This window comes from Podarcis bocagei, assembly GCF_964188305.1.
Source record: "Podarcis bocagei genome assembly, chromosome: 7".
Taxonomy (NCBI): Eukaryota; Metazoa; Chordata; class Lepidosauria; order Squamata; family Lacertidae; genus Podarcis; species Podarcis bocagei.
Genome location: NC_138132.1, coordinates 77,418,561 through 77,437,983, shown reverse-complemented (window position 1 = coordinate 77,437,983; position 19,423 = coordinate 77,418,561). Strand labels below are relative to the sequence as shown.

General features: G+C 47.3%; 1 protein-coding gene across 2 annotated transcripts in view; it reads right to left on the bottom strand.

The window, feature by feature from the left end:
- SPSB1 (splA/ryanodine receptor domain and SOCS box containing 1) overlaps positions 1-15,386 on the bottom strand; it is a 38,632-nt gene extending 23,246 nt beyond the window's left edge. Inside the window, exon 1 of one of the 2 annotated variants that reach the window (XM_081201699.1) lies at positions 15,251-15,386. The gene's annotated coding sequence lies outside the window, so the exon portion shown is untranslated. Of the gene's footprint in view, positions 1-14,993 lie in introns of both variants that reach the window. The other variant, XM_081201698.1, reaches the window with a different exon arrangement.
- Between the last annotated feature and the right edge of the window lie 4,037 nt (positions 15,387-19,423).

The following is a 19,423-nucleotide window of genomic DNA, read 5'->3' as shown; positions in this document are numbered from 1 at the left end:
CTAGAGAATAAACAAACACCCATTTGTAAAGAGCTTTTGTTAACACAGGATTTAAAATGCTAGCGGGATAATGCATTGTTTAAAGGAAGGCTGTGTATACACCCTACATCTCTAAAGCATATGGCTTGCCCCAAGGAATTCTGGGAAGTGTAATTTAAGAATGCTGGGAAGTGCTGCACTGCTAGGGATAAAACTACAACTCCTAGGACTCTTGGGGAGGAAGCCATGTGATTTAAGTGCATGAAGTATACACAGCATAGGGGCTTGGATCCATGCCTCTGGATCTGGGCTTGTGGGCACACATACAAACCTCTGGTATTTGCCCGGTTGGAAGGTAAAGGCAAAGGGACCCCTGACCATTAGGTCCAGTTGTAACCAACTCTGGGGTCGTGGTGCTCATCTCGCTTTATTGGCCGAGGGAGCTGGCATGCAGCTTCCGGGTCATGTGGCCAGCATGACTAAGCCGCTTCTGGCAAACCAGAGCAGCGCACGGAAACGCTGTTTACCTTCCCGCCGGAGGTATTTATCTACTTGCACTTTGACGTGCTTTCGAACTGCTAGGTGGGCAGGAGCAGGGACCGAGCAACGGGAGCTCACCCCATCGCGGGGATTCAAACCGCCAAACTTCTGATCGGCAAGTCCTAGGCTCTGTGGCTTAACCTACAGCGCCACCCGCGTCCCATGGTTGGAAGGCAACCTACCACAAAAAGCGTTAAGGCGTTATTATCTGTTGCTCTGCCCACTTTTGCCTCTTGCTCCACCCTCCTCCGACACGCAGAGCCCAGGAGGCTGCCCATGAAGAGACGTCCTTTCAGCCTAACCTGCTTCGCAGGGTTGTTGTGGGGACTGAACAAGTTATGTGCGGGGAGAACAATGTACGCCTCCCTTGAGAAAAAGGTGGGATAAAAATGTAGAAAGTAGACAAAACGAAGCCGCAATTCTCACAATTCTCAACCCTCCTGTGCAAGCAACTATGTAGTGCTGTCATGGGACCACTTTCAGTACCCATGATAATGAAGGAAGCCATGGATGCTTAAGGCAGCATGATCCTGTTTTTAAATGTACAGGACAGGTGGGGTCTCAAAACCTTCCAACATGGAGACATCATCCTCTGCTAAGAGAAGCTTCCTTGTTTAAAAGCGGGGGGGGGGGGGGTGCCAATCTAAGCAATGCCAATTAAGGGGGAGGGGAATCCCTCCTTGAAGTTGTTCAGGAAACTGACACGCAGATTAGTCACAACCAGGATAAGAGTGAGAAGAGGACTTAAAAATCATCCAAGAACAACAGGCCAAAGGGGATTCTTCCTTATCATGAGCTGGGAATGTGCAGAGGGGGGGTGGAGGTGGAATTCCTCCCCACTTCCGACAACCCGGCTGGTGAGGCAGCGTCCAGTAATGCGAGCACCCACTGATTTGGACAGACATACCCAGGTTTTAGACACCCATCAGCAACACTTCCTATTGTTAAAGAGTCTGGAATTCACATCCCTGGGGAACTTGCAGTTCCATGGAATGCACATCCCCACATGACAAGTATGTTCTGCTACAGACTGTCTCCTCAGGCATTTGCACAAGCCACCCGTGAGCTGCTGGCCGCCGCGGGGAAAAAATTAATCTGGGTGGGGTTTTTTTGTGGCACAATTTACAGAAGGTCCCGCTTTAGCCTGGTGTTCCTGAAGGAGCCTCCACAGATTGGCATGCACCTGGAATTCACATTCCAGAAATCTCAGCTTTCACCTAATTAAAAAAAGAGGAAAAGCCACCAAGTTCCTAACGATTGCAAAAGGAAAGTGAGGGGTCGGCGTGTGGCGACATGGCACCAATCGTGAGCTGCTGATTAAGAACTTCTGGGGTTAAAGGGTAGGGCTTGTAACCCGCTGACCTTCCCAGACAAGGAGGAGGAGGAAGATGTAGAAAAGATGCTCTGCTTGAGTGAATCATTAACATGCTCGATAAAGACTGTGGAACTGTGCTTTTCTAAAAACAAACAAAAAACAGTATGGGATATGCACATAATATATATTATTGACTCCATCCACTCTTGTTGTTTAGTCGTGTCTGACTCTTCGTGACCCCATGGACCAGAGCACGCCAGGCACTCCTGTCTTCCACTGCCTCCCACAGTTTGGTCAGACTCATGCTGGTTGCTTCGAGAACACTGTCCAACCATCTCATCCTCTGTTGTCCCCTTCTCCTTGTGCCCTCAATCTTTCCCAACAACAGGGTCTTTTCCAGGGAGTCTTCTCTTCTCATGAGGTGGCCAAAGTATTGGAGCCTCAGCTTCACGATCTGTCCTTCCAGTGAGCACTCAGGGCTGATTTCCTTCAGAATGGATAGGTTTGATCTTCTTGCAGTCCATGGGACTCTCAAGAATCTCCTCCAGCAACATAATTCAAAAGTATCAATTCTTCGGCAACCAGCCTTCTTTATGGTCCAGCTCTCACTTCCACACATTACTACTGGGAAAACTATAGCTTTAACTATACGGACCTTTGTTGGCAAGGTGATGTCTCTGCTTTTTAAGATGCTGTCTAGGTTTCTAGACAGCATCTAGGTTTCTCCCAAGAAGCAGGCGTCTTCTAATTTCATGACTGCTGTCACCATCTGCAGTGATCATGGAGCCCAAGAAAGTAAAATCTCTCACTGCCTCCATTTCTTTCCCTTCTATTTGCCAGGAGGTGATGGGACCAATGGCCAGTGGCCATGAGCTCTTAAGCGACAGCAAAGAACCATCAATTGCAGGCTACTGCAGTCAACCACTTAGGAGGTCTTAGTTAAGCTTAGTCCTGACATCACACCAAACCATGGCTAAGGAAAGGCTGCAGCTAAGCAGTCAAGCATCTGCTTTGCATGCGGAAAGTCCCAGGCTTGATCCCCATCATCTCCACGTAAAGCTTGGGAAAGCGTTTATCTGAAAGGCTGAAAAGTTGCTGCCATTCAAAACAGGCACTTCTGATCTAGATGGGCCAATGGTCTGGGCTCAGTACAGTGGTACCTCGGGTTACATACGCTTCAGGTTACATACGCTTCAGGTTACATACGCTTCAGGTTACAGACTCTGCTAACCCAGAAATAGTGCTTCAGGTTAAGAACTTTGCTTCAGGATGAGAACAGAAATCATGCTCCAGCAGCGCGGCAGCAGCAGGAGGCCCCATGAGCTAAAGTGGTGCTTCAGGTTAAGAACAGTTTCAGGTTAAGTATGGACCTCCGGAACAAATTAAGTACTTAACCCGAGGTACCACTGTATAAGGTTGCTTCCTGTTTTCCAAAGCTTTAGCCTGGCTTGGTGCAATGTCCACATGAAAAACCATTGCTCACATTCCACGTGAGCAAACCATTGCTTACATTCCACGTGAACAAACCATTGCTCACATTCCACATGAACAAACCATTCCTTTCAAACAGTAATTAAAAAAACCAGGGAATCAAAGGAATTTGGAACCCCAATTTGTGCACATGTGATGCCAACAGGGCGCAATCAATCTCCTCCAAATAATGCATGAAAGCCTATAACCTAGTTGGGGACGTGGCAAACCATTTGCCAATTTAAAATTAAGGCCAAGGAGGCCCTGAACACTCTAGAAGGAGGGAAGACCCCAATGCACCATCACCAGCCCTTCTTACCACACAATCTACGGACTACAGCATGTCACACCAAAGACAGAAGGCTACCAAAACAGCAGGCGAAGAGGCTGCCCCCAGGGGACTCAAGGCAAGAAGTCCAGGCAGAAGACTCACACTCCAAAAATGTTGCTTCATCAGCCTTCAATGTTACGCAACTCAATTACAGAAAATTAAGATGCTAGGTAGGCAGAGATAACAAAATTAGCTGTGTTGGCTCATTGCAGAGAGAAAGAGAAAAATCCAGACCCATCAAAGTAATACCTCTATTAGGAGGAGCTAAAAAGTATCCTAAAAGAAGATAGCAACGTTGCAATATAACAGACTTCCTCAACCTCGGCCCTTCAGATGTTTCTGGCCTACAACTCCCATCATCCCTAGCTAGCAGGACCAGTGGTCAGGGATGATGGGAATTGCAGTCTCAAAACATCTGGAGGGCAGAGGTTGAGGAAGCCTGCAATACAAGATATTTGGGATAAGTAATTTGTTCTGACACATATATTCCTTTGTTCTATCGTCCATTTCCTACAACTACCTGTCTGCTAGTTATTCTGTTTACCTTACTTAGCTGATAGTTGAAATAATATAATCCTAGTGAGAAATGAATAACTGATTATCTTTGTTTGCCAAGTTCAAAGTTTATCTTACTACAGTCTATGTGGAGCCCATTCTTCTTACAGGAAACACAAATTAAATTTTGCTAGTAACACAAGATCACTGTGCTCATCTTTACATAAAGTCTTAAGAGATCAGAAAGGCTTCCAGAATGCATTTTAGGATAAGGCCTGATACCAGGGTCAAGAAAGCTAACTGAGGGGGTATATGATACCAAATGAAACCAACTGCAATGATGCCACAATCTACAGTGATAAACCACTGAAAGAGTTCAGATTGACAGACACTATTATGGAGCCACACCTACACAGCTTCAGAAATCGCACTGCATCATGGGCCTAAGGATAGAATAATGCCTTACCTCACAGGGCTGTTGTAAAACTACCGCTGAGATAGAAATCAGTGTAGTGCCAGGGGGCAAGACCAAGGCTAGGGCATCCTGAGTGGGAGCCCCTGTCCCGAAACTAAGGGGCTTGTCACAACCACAGCCCCACACAGCACGAACTTGCCTGATCTTGTTTTCAAGCCGCCGCTGTGAGTGACCTTTTGCATTCTAGAGGGATGGCCTGTAAGCGGACACTGTTTACACAGCAGTGTGCTGCCCCCAGCCAAAGGAATAAAGCGCTCTGCTCAACACCTGTGCCTGTAGAACCAAAGAACGGAAATTCTGATGGCTGTAGCGATCGGGTTTATTTTTTTTAAGTGAGCATGGCGCACTGGAAAGGGGGGGGGGAATTAAGGCCGATTCGCATATGCATTGGCAACCCAGAACAATCACAACTGCAAGAAAAGATTCTTGCACAACGGTGAGACAAATCTGTGCCGGCAAGGTGGCAAAATCCAGCTTATTTTGCAGAAAGCAACAACATCCTTATTCTTGCTGACTGAAGGAGGAACGATCGCTGAGAGGAGTGCAGAGACAAACGCCATAGTGCATCTGCAGCAGCACAAGATGCTTTCATTTGTCCCGGCTGCAACAAAACATGTCTCTCCTGTCTCAATCTCTACATCCACAGCAGGTTGCAACCTTCCAACAGATTCACCCCCAAAAGGAGCACTCCTCCGTTGTCAAGACAGACAGATGCCAATAACCTCCAGGGCAAGGCATCAAAATCGTATCCAGCAGGAATTCAGCTTAGCATGCTTGCACACTCTCACATGCTTCCATAGGTCTTTGTTTTAATCCATAAAGGCTGGAATCTTGCATACTTTGAAAAGAAAAAGAAGAAAGGAGCTCAAAAGGTAATGTTCTCAGGAAGCTGACCGAGTGCTCCATGTGCAACCGCAGGAAAGCGCTCAGCTTTCAAGAGCTCTTAGCACCTCGCATCCATCACCTTGGAAATTCACTTTGCTCAGCAGTAAATGGGCTCCTTGCCCCAGCAGCAGCAAAGCACTTGCTTTGCATAGCAAAGGTTGAAGGTTCAGTCCTCTTGTCTCTAGTTAAGATGATCATATAACAGGTGCCAGGAAAGACTGTTTACCTGAGACTTTGGAGAGTCGCTGCCTGTCAGAGCAGACAGCACTGGGTTAGATGGCCCAAGGGTCAGACTCATGCAAGTTAATGTTCTGCTTCAGGGATACTTTAAACTATAAACATGCCTCTGATCCACAAACAGTGGGATCATTTATTCTTAAGGGGGAGACTTAAAATGGAAGTATGGTGAGCCTGCCAACCAATCAAGTTGCCTGGTTTGCATGCCACACTAAACAATTGTTTGTTAGACTACAGCTTAGTGCCATGCATGAACCCTGTGCAATAGCTTAGGCCCAGGGGTCAGCAAACTTTTTCAGCAGGGGGCTGGTCCACTGTCCCTCAGACCTTGTGGGGGGCCAGACTATATTTTTTTTGGGGGGGGGGGGAATGAACGAATTCCTATGCCCCACAAATAACCCAGAGATGCATTTTAAATAAAAGGACACATTCTGCTCATGTAAAAACACACTGATTCCCGGACCATCCACTAGCCGGATTTAGAAGGTGATTGGGCCTCATCCGGCCCCTGGGCCTTAGTTTGCCTACCCATGAGCTTAGCGATGGCTTGCTTACTGCTAACAAACCACAATCTCAAACCATGGCTTGTTGTCAGTTGATAAGCCTTGATTTGCCTAATTGTGGCCAAGTTGTTACATGTGAACCCAGTACCATCCCTTAACAATGGCCCTCCATCCTGCCACAGACTCACGCCAAGCTACAAAGGCATGAGGAGCTGGAAAACGACCCAAACCTTGGAGAAAGATGGTCTGTTAAAATAAACTACAGCTTAAACAAACCATGGTTTAGCAGGAGGCATTAACCAGAAGAAAAGCTGCTTGATGTAATTTGTTGCAAAGTCTAGCAGAAGGATCTGCAGAGCAGTCCATGCACCACACAAAAACTGACATTCATAGAGCTGAGGCACAATAGCCAATGGCTTCTTGGTGGTGGTGCCAGGACTGTCCCACACTGCTTGGGGCTGCTGATTCACCTGGCTTGCTGCTCTCTTTTAGTCTTTCAACACCATATTTATTAAGAACATAGGAAGGTGCCTTATGCAGAGTCAGATTGTCGGTCCACCTAACTCAGTGTTGCCTACACTGGCTGGCAGCAGCTCTCCAGGGTTTCACGCAGGAGATGTTCCAAGTTTTACCTGGAGATGCCAGGGATTGAACTTGGGACCTTCTGTCTGCAAAGCAGATGCTTTACCAACTGAGCTATGGCCCCTCCGGAATTCACATTAGCTTCTAATTAATATCCCTGACGCATCTGCAGATGTTTGCAATAGAACTCCATCACAACCACCTGTTGATGTTCCTTTTAAAAATATCTTGCTGCTTATTGTTATAAAAGACATACCATTTCATTGTTTTGTCTACAGTGGACTATTTTCTATTGTGCGAATGCCTCCCACGAAAAATCTTTGTAGAAAAGCAAAACCAAGGGGAGAGGACACTCAACTAACAATTTTTTTTTAAAAAAATGACCTAGCCTAGCAGTTCTCAAACTTTTCTGCGCCCACAAAGCACCTGAAAATTGCAGGTGGTCTTAGTGAACGACTTAACAATTTTGCCGCCTGCTATAATAGTTGTAACACCCTGTGCTAGGTACTGTATGATTTCTAACTGCATTTTTTATTGCTCCTTTTATTTCCCATATATTGCAGTCTTATCGCATTACGATGTGCATCCCGCAAATCAAATTGTGATGCAATAAAATTCAAGGTATAAGAAATCTAATACAAATATTTGATGCAGGCGTGCCACAGACCCCCTGAATGAAGCTTGTGGGTTATTGGTGGTCTCTGAACCACAGTTTTGGGAACTCCCAGCTTAGTTTGATAGTTATTCCAAGCCTGTTGCATCTCTAAGTAGATTCAAAGGCAAGTAAGAGATGACATCATAGAAGAGGTGGCAGCGCAGAGAAAGTGGATAGGGAGCAAGTTTTTATTTCTCTATCGTAACACAAACTGTAGACATCCAGTGAGGTTGAATAATGGAGGATTCAGGACAGATTTTAAAAAAATGACTTATTGTTCAACTGTGGAACTCCCTCTCACAAGGATGGCCACTAATCAGGGTGCCTTAGACAAATTCATGGAGAAAGCTATTGTCAGCTACTAGCCAGGATGGTTAAGCTTTGCCCTCCGTAGTTGGAGGCAGAAATGCTTCCGAATACAGTGGTACCTCAGGTTACATATGCTTCAGGTTACAGACTCCGCTAACCCAGAAATAGTGCTTCAGGTTAAGAACTTTGCTTCAGGATGAGAACAGAAATTGTGCTCCTGTGATGCAGCAGCAGTGAGTTAGCTAAAGTGGTGCTTCAGGTTAAGAACAGTTTCAGGTTAGGAACAGACCTCCAGAACAAATTAAGTACTTAACCCGAGATACCACTATACCAGATGCTGGAAAACAGGGGAGTGATATCTTCTGATCAGGTCCAGATGTTTCAGTGGGAAACCTGCACGGCCTTTGAAAGAACAGGATGCTGAACTGCAGGGTCCACTGGCCTGATCCAGAAGGCTCTTCTTGCGTTCTTCTGCAGGGATGCATTGAAGCAAGACTGAACAAACCTCCCCCTGCCAAAAAACAACACAAGAGCACACCCACAGCCAAAGTTGCAGGTGGCACAGCAGGGTCACTGTTCACGGCTGCTGCACTATTGAGTCTGGGATGCACGATTCCTTGCCATAAGTGTGCATTTAAGAAAGCAAGAAGAGACAAGACAGAAATTCGTTTGGACCGTGTCAGCCGCAGCCTCCAAACATTCCCCCCGCTTTTGCTTTTCCATGGAAGCGCGACTCTTCCTTTAAACCCCCTCCAGTTGCCCATCTGCACTCTATGCTTAAAACAATGTCATGTGACTTTAAGCAGCAATGGCTCCCCCCAAAGGATTCTGGGAGCTTGGAGTTTGTTTTGGTTTCCCCCCATAGGTTTTATTATCCGTTCTTAACCTGAAGCACCACTTTAGCTAATGGGGCCTCCTGCTGCTGCTTCGCCGGAGCACGATTTCTGTTCTCATCCTGAAGCAAAGTTCTTAACCTGAAGCACTATTTCTGGGTTAGTGGAGTCTAACCTGAAGCGTATGTAACCTGAAGCGTATGTAACCCGAGGTACCACTGTATTGGACTGGGACCAGGGAGACCAGGATTCAAATCCCCTAACTGGCCATGAAACTCCCTGAGAGTGACCTTGGGCCAATCCCTGCCTTACAGGGTTGTTGTGTGGGGATTAAATGAGGAGGGGGAGAACCATGCACGCTGCCTTTAACTCCTTGGAGAAAGAGATGGGTTTTAAATAAACAGGTCAGGACAGGCACACCCACACAATCAAAGTTTAGCAAAGATCAACATGAAAAATGGAGAGACGTGCTTCTCCCTCATAAGATTAGGATCACTCAATGAAGCTGAACTGTGGGAAATCCATGACAGGCTTTTGTTTTTTAGCACAGCGCATAGTTACGGAATTCACTCCATTGATATGTATGGTAAAGGTAAAGGGACCCCTGACCATTAGGTCCAGTCGTGACTGACTCTGGGGTTGCGGTGCTCATCTCTCTTTATTGGCCGAGGGAGCTGGCGTACAGCTTCTGGGTCATGTGGCCAGCATGACTAAGCTGCTTCTGGCAAACTAGAGCAGCGCACGGAAACGCCGTTTACCTTCCCGCCGGAGCAGTCCCTATTTATCTACTTGCACTTAGGGGTGCTTTCGAACTGCTAGGTTGGCAGGAGCTGGAACCGAGCAACGGGAGCTCACCCCGTCGCGGGGATTCGAACCGCCAACCTTCTGATCAGCAATCCTAGGCTCTGTGGTTTAACCCACAGCGCCACCCGCGTTCCTCCCTTGACATGTAGTGATGGCTTTAAAGGAGGATTACAGAGGTCCGTGGAGAAATCTACGGACCACAATGGCTATGTTTGATCAACCTGCACTCAGTGCCTCTGAACCCTGCTTGCTGAGAATCACAGGTGGGGAGAATTCTGATGCGCTCAGGTCGTGCTTCCCACTGGGGCATGTGGCTGGCGACTGAGGACAGGGTCCCTGGCTACATGGACCCCCTTCGGCCTGACACCTATGCCCCCCACCCCATCTGCTAATGTGAGCAGTTCATCCGACAGGTTTAAGAGCACCACTTGCACTGAGCATTGTACATGGTGCGCTGGAGGAGGGTGCACACCCCGCCCAGAGCCATGCATTGCACAAGACAGTATAGAGGAAGAGGGGGAACCAAGCTCAGAAGCAATTAGAGGCCCTGCAAGTCACATGAGGAAACCGGGGTCATCTGGGTTTGGGACAGGACAGGATAGGGAGAGAGAAAGAACGAACCGAAGATCGCATCTTGCTTCCTAGTAATAAATTAGCACACTTGTCTTGTTCCTCGGATAAGACATGCTGTTCTCCAATTCTAAGACAAAGGCCTTTTCAAGTTTTGTTTAAATGCGTCTACTGCCAGACCTGAAGTTACAGGAAGAGAAATTTCTCCCTGGATTCCCTCGCCCCCAATAGAGCTAGCTAGATGGACCAAGGGTCTAAGTCAAGCTTTTCCTAGGTTCCTATGGAGAGTGTGACGAGGGACGTGGCCTGGAGAGAACTCCAGGGGCCACACAGAAAGGCTTGGAGGGCCAGAGACGCCCCTGCGCTTTTAAGTGAACGTACAACACGCCAGCTTCCCAGGTAGCTCTCAGAATCAGGATTTCTCTGCCCCAGCTGAAAGGGCCGCTCCCGGTCAGTGTAGTTGACACTGAACTAGATGGACCAATCGCTTGACTCAATAGAAGGCAAGTTTCCTGTGCTGCTGTGACTTGGGCGCATTGCAAAATTGGCTGCATAGCATACTTTCTCCAGAAGATTTCTTAGATCTGTCACCGGGACCCCTCTGTGACTCAGCACACATACTAAATAAATACTGCTCTCCCTTCGAGGTCGGACTTTTGTTTGTTTCTGTTTTACTCTGAAAGCTGAAGCGATCTCACCTGCAGAACGCCCTGACCTCTGGCTGGGAAGTGTTTCTCTGCAACACGCTAATTGTCCCGGCCTGTCAATAAAACGAAGCATGCTGCTGCTCAACCCTGCAGCTAATCGTTGGGGACAATTACAGGGCGCCCTCCCAACCCTCAGCTGCAAATTTCTCACGAGAAGAATGGCCTCTGGCACCTTCATCAGGTCAGCACTGCAAGATGGGTGAGACAACCGGCTGTACTCACTGCTAGTCCTACTCACTAGCAGACCCCTCAAAATCAATGGCCAGGAACCACCTCTAGCCCCATTCATTTCAATGGGTCTACTTGGAGCAGGACTTAAAAGTTAGAGACAACCTAACAGCAGAACGGCAATTTTTTAAAAAATAAAACATTAGAAGCCACATTTTCACAAGAAGTCCCGTGTATAAGTTCTGTGTATAAGACTAGGTTTTTTTAATTTAAAAATTCTGTTCAAAATCATGGGCCGTCTTCTATACTGATACAATCTCCCTCCATTTTCTCAATTTGGAGTCCCCCAAAATGGGCGTCTTATACATGGGGGCGTGTTATACACAGAAAAATAGGGTATTAATTAATTAATAATAATAATAGAATTTATATACCACTTCTATACCTGGGGGTCTCAGGGCGGTTCAGAGAATAATGTTTGGAAGGCAGAGAGAAAGAGGTAGTGATTTGGGCAAAAGGTTTCAAGGAACATAGGAAACTGCCTTATACCAAGTCAGGCAAGTTGTCCATCTAGTTCAATATTGTCTACACTGGCTGGCAGCAGCTTACCAGGGTTTCAGGCAGGACTCTTTCCCATCCCTACCTGGAAACACTGGAGTTTGAACCTGGGACCTTCTGCATGCAAAGCAGATGCTCTGTCACCTTATTTTTCAAGTGGTTCGGACTCCTTCACATGCCATGGCTTCAATACCTACAAGGCTGTTGTACTGCCGAGAGCAACTGGCACAAATTCAGTTGACAAGGCAGCATGAACAGGACCTGAACAGGAAGCATCCTAGCAGACAGATCAGTCTTCCTTATACTACATGCAGGGCCAGCCCAGCCAGATGTGGTGCAGATGTTTTGGACCACAACTTCCATCAGCCTCAGATGACACAGCTGATGGACTCGCCTCTACATTGTTCCATTGAACCATGTTTAGCTGGTGATACATCATGATGCAGCAAACCAGATATCACCCACCCCTAATGGGTGCTCACCTCTGAAACATCTGGAGGGCACCAGGTTGGCAAAGGCACCACTGGCAAAGCACTGGGTCCTAGCAGAATACTTTCATTGGACACACACTTCAAGGGCAGAAGCTATGGTTTTCCATACTATGGTTTGTTTTTCTTTTTTACAAAACAAATGTATTTTCTATATCTATATGAGAAAGACAATATATATTCTCTCTAAATATGTAATATGGCGGGGGGGAGGGATAGGGCTGTGATGTTTTAAACCACTTCAGGTACTAGGTGAATAGAAAAAAACTTTCAAGAAGCTCCCCTAAAATCAGGCAGATTCCCTCCCCCCAATGCAATTCAAGGTATTGTCCTAGGAGAGGCATCCCTGCCTTCACATCTATAAAGGAATGCCTTTCCTCACCGTCTAAATTAGGAGTAGGGAACTCTGGATCTCCTAATGTTGGACTCCAATTCCCATCAGACCCAGTCAGCATGCTCAATGGTCAGGAATGGTGCGAGTTTTAGTTCAGCAGCACCCAGAGGGTCCACAGATTCTGGTCTAAAGGCTCCTTGGAGCTGGAAGCACCGTCCAGAAAAAGGAGGCTCACTGTTGTGTCTCTGCACGAGTGCCTGCTCTGACTTTTAATTTAATCAAACATGGCCGGGAATAATGATAATAATAATAATTTATTATTTATACCCTGCCCATCTGGCTGGGTTTCCCCAGCCACTCTGGGCGGCTTCCAACAGAATATTAAAATATAGTGGTACCTCAGGTTAAGAACTTAATTCGTTCTGGAGTCTGTTCTTAACCTGAAACTGTTCTTAACCTGAGGTACCACTTTAGCTAATGGGGCCTCCCGCTGCCACCACGCTGCCGCCGAGCAATTTCTGTTCTCATCCTGGAGCAAAGTACTTAACCCGAGGTACTATTTCTGTGTTAGCAGAGTCTGTAACCTGAGGTACCACTGTACAATAGTCTATTAAACATTAAAAGCTTCCCTAAACAGGGCTGCCTTCAGATGTCTTCTAAAAGCCTGGTAGTTGTTTTTCTCTTTGACATCTGGTAGGAGGGCGTTCCACAGGGCAGGTGCCACCACCGAGAAGGCCCTCTGCCTGGTTCCCTGTAACCTGGCTTCTCGCAGCGAGGGAATCTGCTACCTTTCCGATGGTGGTGGACTAACAACTCCCATGCACCCCAGTCAGCATGGCCAATAGTCAGGGGCAATGGGAGTTGTAGTCCTGCAACACCTCTAAGTCACCACATTGGCTATCTGTGATGTAAACACCTTTTTACGCTTTGTCCTTCTGACCTTCTTTGTAAAAAACAACCCTTACCTGCAGATCCAGTCAAACTGAATCAACTAAAAGCTAACCTGATTAATAGAAATAGGCATACAGGATAGGGATCCCGCCCCGAAACACTTCAAAGAAAGAAGCAAAGCCGGGGGGGGGGGTGTCATAAAGGGCGCAAGAGCAGGCAAATCGCTCACTGCAACCTCTCTGTCTCGCAGAACTGCTGGGAGAAGTCAGGACCTAGCTTAGCACTGCCTGCACTGACTGGCAGCAGCTTACCAGGATTTCCAACAGAGAGTCTCTCCCAGGCCTGCCTGGAGAGACAAGGGGTTGAAAGTGGGACTTTCTGCATGAAAAGCATGTGCTCTGCCACCAAGCTACACAGCTGCCCCATGAGCTCAATTTGGGACACAGGTAAAGGATGCAGAAGAACAGGCCCCAGGCTGATGGGAGCTGCGGTCTAAACAAAAACATCTGGTGCTCCTGGGTAACAGCAAACGCTTTTGCAAAAGCAATCAGGCAGGCTCCAACTTCTCAAATGCTGGTTCTTCTCCTCCCTTCACTCCACTCCTGCCCCAAACAAGCAAAGCCCACGGAGATATTTCCGAGCCCCTTTCTATAGGGATTCAGCAGCAGGGCACCTGGATCCCCAGCTCAGCCCAGTGGCTTGGTGGGTGGCCTGGGGCAAGTCATTCTCCAGATGTACAGAGAGAATGGAAAAGCATCCGAAGTTTGGAAGGTTCCCAGGGTCTGGGAAACATGACGATGGCACCAAATGCTTTTTCAGAAGTGTTTTCTCAAGGAGGCCAGTTCCAGATAGGATGCAGAAACCAGACACCGGTGCGAATGGTGGCTCCCCAGAGGCCTACCTTGCAAGGTTGATGGGAAGATCGAGCGGGCAGAAAGGGGGGAAAGTGCCCACATGAGCATCTGAGAGTCAAGTTTGCTTCTGTAAGAGCAACTGTTTTAAGAGACCTTGAGAATGCCTGAAATATCTGTGAAAGCGCTGCCACTTCTAGTCGTGCTAAGATCTAATAAAAACTACACGTCCAGCTGCCAGCCATGCCCTTTCTGATTACAATTTCAATGGGAGAGTTTATGATCAATGGGAATCAAAACTCCCAATGTGAAGAACTGTGGCTCAGCGGGAGAACACGGCTCTGCATGCCACAGGTACAATTCTCAGCCTCTCCAGGCGGGGATGGGAAGACAGAAGCCCTAGAGGAACAGCTGCCAGCCAGAGTAGACAATACTGAGCAAAGATCTGACTTAGAAGAAAGCAGCTGCTCCCAAGTTCCTAGAAGTGCTTTCAGGTATCGGTTATACAGGCAGCCATGAGTAGGAAGAAATAAATGTTTTTCCTGGCTTTTAACAAACACACACACACCAAATCGCCAATTTGCTCAACTTTTTGGAACATGCATAAGGCCATCCCAGGGTTTGTCAGCTCCAAAATCATCCCACACTTCTTTCTGCAAAATGATTCATACAACGATCCTTTACTTACTTAGTAAAAAAGACACACGGACAGGACTTTAAGAGTCCAGGAAGTGTGCCCAAGACTGCTGTCTCAACATTATGCCATTTGAAAAGCAAAGAAATAACCAAAAGGGCATTTTTATTTTGCTAAAGAGCTTTCAGACCCTTACAACAACATCAGGGCGAGTCAAACATTCAGCGAATCCATTGATCCGGAGAGGATCTGCATTCACACGCAGCTAAAGGGGCAGCGACTCCGAATCAAGAGACTCCAAGTTTACAGGAACAGGGAGGGGTAGGGGGGAAAACACAACTCCCTTTCGCGGATATATCCCACCACTTTCCGGTCTTACCTCCCAACAAATCCGGGGCACACCATTCCGAGGTAGATCTTTTTTTATTATTATTCCTCCCGAAGCCTGCTCATGGATCAGAGGTTTTGTTGGCGGGGGTTGCAAAATAAGGCTTCTCGTCAACTCTCTGGTTGCAGGACAGTTGGGTTCTTTTTCCTCCTCCTACCCTGAACAAAGCGGCCAAAGAGTCTTGCGAGCAATATTGCAAATCTCTCTCTGTGTGTGTGCTTGCATGCACACGAGCTCGGAGCATGTACCTCGGGGTGGGTTGCAAACTCCGTGGACGACGAAGGCGGCAGCGAAGCCCCGGGTCTCTCGGATCGCCTTCACTCCCAGCGCTCCCCGCCTTGAATCCGACGCCAGGCCAGAGTCTCCGCTACTAAGAAGCCGAGCAGCGTCGCGTCACATGGGCTCCAAATAACCACCCAGCTGCCCGGCCCAGCTCCTCCTCTTAAAGGAGACCAAGAGGGCAGGGCGCAGGAGGGGAGGGGCCGGGCGATTGCAAAGGACTGGATCCCAGCGATGCAATACACGCACGTTTCCTTCCCCGGGAGTAAAACTCCTATGGGAACCGCACGAGTTCATCTTTTCGCGTCAGCTGGGAATTGCAGCATATGTTGAAGCAATCCCGGCCTATGAAAGGCAGTGCGGTGCACTGGTTAGAGTCCGGGGTTCAAATCCGGCCCCCTCGGCCATGAGGCCCACTGGGTAAGACGCATATAGGCCAATTTGAGCTCCTTGGGAGGAAAAGGTGGGGCAGAAATGTGATAAATGAGTAAAATAAATCAAGGACACTGAAAGCACATGGCTCCCTTCCAAAAAAAAAAAAAAAACAACAACAACACCCACTGGGAACTGTAGTTTGTTAAGGGTGCTGTGAGTTGTAACTCCGAGGGAAACTACAGTTCCCAGGACTAGGAGCTGGGGGGGGGCTGGGTTCAAAATCCCCCACTTGGCCATGAAGCTTACTGGACCTTGGACCGGCCACTGCCTCTCTGCAGGGTTGTTGTGGAGATTAAATGGGGGGTTGGAGGAAGAGCCATGCCATCCTACTTTAGCACTTTGGGAGAAAAAGGTGGGATAGAATAAAGGACTAGGAGTGCATACTCCAGGGGTATATTGGGACCAGTGGCGTAGCGTGGGTTGTCAGCACCCGGGGCAAGGCGAGTAATTTGCGCCCCTTAACCCGTGGATTTGTGCCCCCTAACCCATGGATTTGCGGCCCCTAACCCTAATCCCCAGATGTTGCGCCCGGTGCGGCCGGCACCCCCTGCACCCCCCACGCTACGCCACTGATTGGGACTACAACTCCCACCGTCCCTGACTACTGGGCATGCAACCCGCTGGGGTACCGCTAGGCGTTCGGGGAACCGAGTAATATCGGGTGGGCGCCACGCTGTCCATCTCTGGCGTGGGCGATTGTTGCTGTTGTTTTCATTCTGTGCAAATAGTTCCAGTTTGTTTTTTTCAGAGATGCAATTGCCGTCGAGGTGTTTTTGTGGCGGAAACAACTGGTCTGAGATGTTCCGTGGGAAACGATTCACAGAGGAAATTGATAGTAATTAACTGTTTTCTGGATGGCATTCTTGCGTGGCGAGCTTAATTGCTTTGATGAGATGCTCCGTGGGAAACGATTTTTTAAATGAGATCGATAATAATAATCGCCGTAGTCACCGTCGAAGTCATCCGAAAGGGCACACCCTTACGTGGGAATAAAGGTTTTAGGAATGTAGGCGCTCAAGGTAGGTTCACAGAACTAAGCCGGTTTACTCGGGAGTAAGCCCCTCTGTCGCTTTTTCGTGGAACTTGCCTCCAAGTTACCAATGCAGATTGGGTTGCAGTCTTAAGATCGGATCCAAGTAACTTCTACTCAAGAGTATGCCCGTTGAAATTCATGGCATCGGCTTCTTTATTTACTGCATTTATAGCCTACCTTTTCCTCCAAGGAGCTCAAGGTGGTGTAGATGGTTGTGTGTCCCCCATTTCATCCCCACAATAATGCTGTGAGGTAGGTTAGGTTGTGAGGCAGCAGCTGGTCTTCGGTGTCCTAGTTCAACACTCTAACCACTACACAATGCTGCCTCAGCACCATTAATTTCAATGAGTCTACTCTGAGTATATCAGCTACTTAGCACAATTGCAAAGCATGCTTATCCGAGTGTAAGTGCCACTAAACTCGATGATGGGCAGTTGAGGATCGAACCCATAGGCAGCAAGGCTACAATGCAGTTCAGTGCATGCTTTTCTTGGGAGCAAATTCTTTATACAGTGGTACCTCGGGTTAAGTACTCAATTTGTTCCGGAGGTCTGTTCTTAACCTGAAACTGTTCTTAACCTGAAGCACCACTTTAGCTAATGAGGCCCCCTGCTGCTGCCGCGCCGCCAGAGCACAATTTCTGTTCTCATCCTGAAGCAACGTTCTTAACCCAAGGTAATATTTCTGGGTTAGCGGTGTGTGTAACCTGAAGCGTCTGTAACCCAAGGTACCACTGTAATCAATACAGCATTTATGTACAGGTCAGCTATATACAGTATAGACAAGGAGGTTGAGATCCAATGATGCACACTTCCCTGAGAGTAAATTCTATGGAAGTCAATGGCACTCGATGCTCAGGTAAGTTTACAACACACCCTTAGCCATGTTTACACGGGGGTAAAAGTATCTCTGCGTTCAAATGAGGTTTACTTCCAAGGGAAGACCTTAGCTCAGCATTAGCTTTGAACACAGAAAGTCCCAGGTTCAACAATTCTGTAGGCCAGGAGAAAAAACTGTGGTGATTCAGATGCATTCTGCATGTGCTCAGAGGTACGATAGTCTTTTTGCATTTGCTGGTGCTTAGCTCTGGTACCGAAAAGCAGACCAGGAGGCGGGTGAGGGAAGAGCACTCTTTTAGTTCTCCTTGGAAAAGACAGGGACAGTTGCTCTCAACATAAACCACCTCACAGGGTTGTGGTGAGGATAAAAAGTAGGAAAGGGGGAAGACACAAGTGTGCCACCTTGAGCTCATTGGAAGAAAGGGAATATAAATGTAATAAACAACTGCACAGCTCTGAAAGCTAAGCAAAGTCTATCTCAGTATATCTCAGTATATCTCAAAGAACCAGATGCTAGTGGAACACTAGGTTTAAAACTAGCTGTCAGACAGGGAGACTCAACTCCAGAACATAGAAAAGGAATAAGAGAGTGCCTCTAATTTCATGCATAGTACGGTAAATTTCAATCATGAATGAGAAATCAGAGGCAAGGCCTCTTGCATCTTGAGATTTAGGCTACAATCCATATCACACTGAAAGAAGGTGTCAGGCTCAGTAACACTTATTATTGAGTAAGCACGTTTAGGATTGATGGCTCCTTACAGGGCAGAGCATCCTGATCAGAAAGCATCATTTCCAGAGTGTGTCTTGATTTCCACCTTCCTCTGGTAATCGAACCTCTGGTTTTTCATAGACAGTTACATGGTGGCATACCATTTCCTTGCTACAAAGACTGGAGGTTAATAGCCGGGGTGGGGTTGACTGATGTTTCCATCAATAGGAGCTAGTGGGTGGGAGATGGTCTCCTGATAACTGGGGATCTCTCTGTTTTGGAATGAGCTGCCCATCAGAGTTTGGGGAAAGTGGCAACCCTGTCAGAGAGGAGGGTGCAAGGATATGTGACAATCAGCAGTTGAAGTGTGGGAGAGCCAAATACTCTGTGTGCAGGCTTTGGCGACTTGCAAAGTTGTATGTATAGCAAATTTTACAACAACAACAAAAGCTTTTAAAGCCTTGGCCAAAAGAAAGCAAACTTACATAGCACTGAATTACTTGACATGCAGGAAAGCAAGGAACAGGTGACATTATTCAGCTCATAAAATCCACCCAGCTGTCTGTGCATGTCGATTTGCACAAGCCTATGCAGGTACAGTGGTACCTCGGATTACAGACACTTCAGGTTACAGACTCCGCTAACCCAGAAATAGTACCTCAGGTTAAGAATTTTGCTTCAGGATGAGAACAGAAATTGTGTTCCAGCGGCGCGGCAGCAACAGGAGGCCTCATTAGCTAAAGTGGTGCTTCAGGTTAAGAACAGTTTCAGGTTAAGAATGGACCTCCAGAACGAATTAAGTTCTTAACCCAAGATACCACTGTATTGAGTTAAAATGTCTTTTTAAAGACTCTAGCCCTCTGCAATCTTGTTTATTCTTCATTCCTGTAAAAGCATGTTCTTTTCTGCTCTTCTGCTAGGGAAGGAAAAAGGCTCTCAGCGTGGTTTACAAATATCAGTAATGGCAGCCCGTGAAAAAGGCAAATTCCATGCTACGGATCATTAGGAAAGGAACAGAAAATAAAAATGACATTTCGCAAATCTGTGGTGCAACTGCATTTGGAATACTGTTCACAGTTCTGGTTGCCTCAACTCAAAATGGATATTGTAGAGTTGGAAAAGT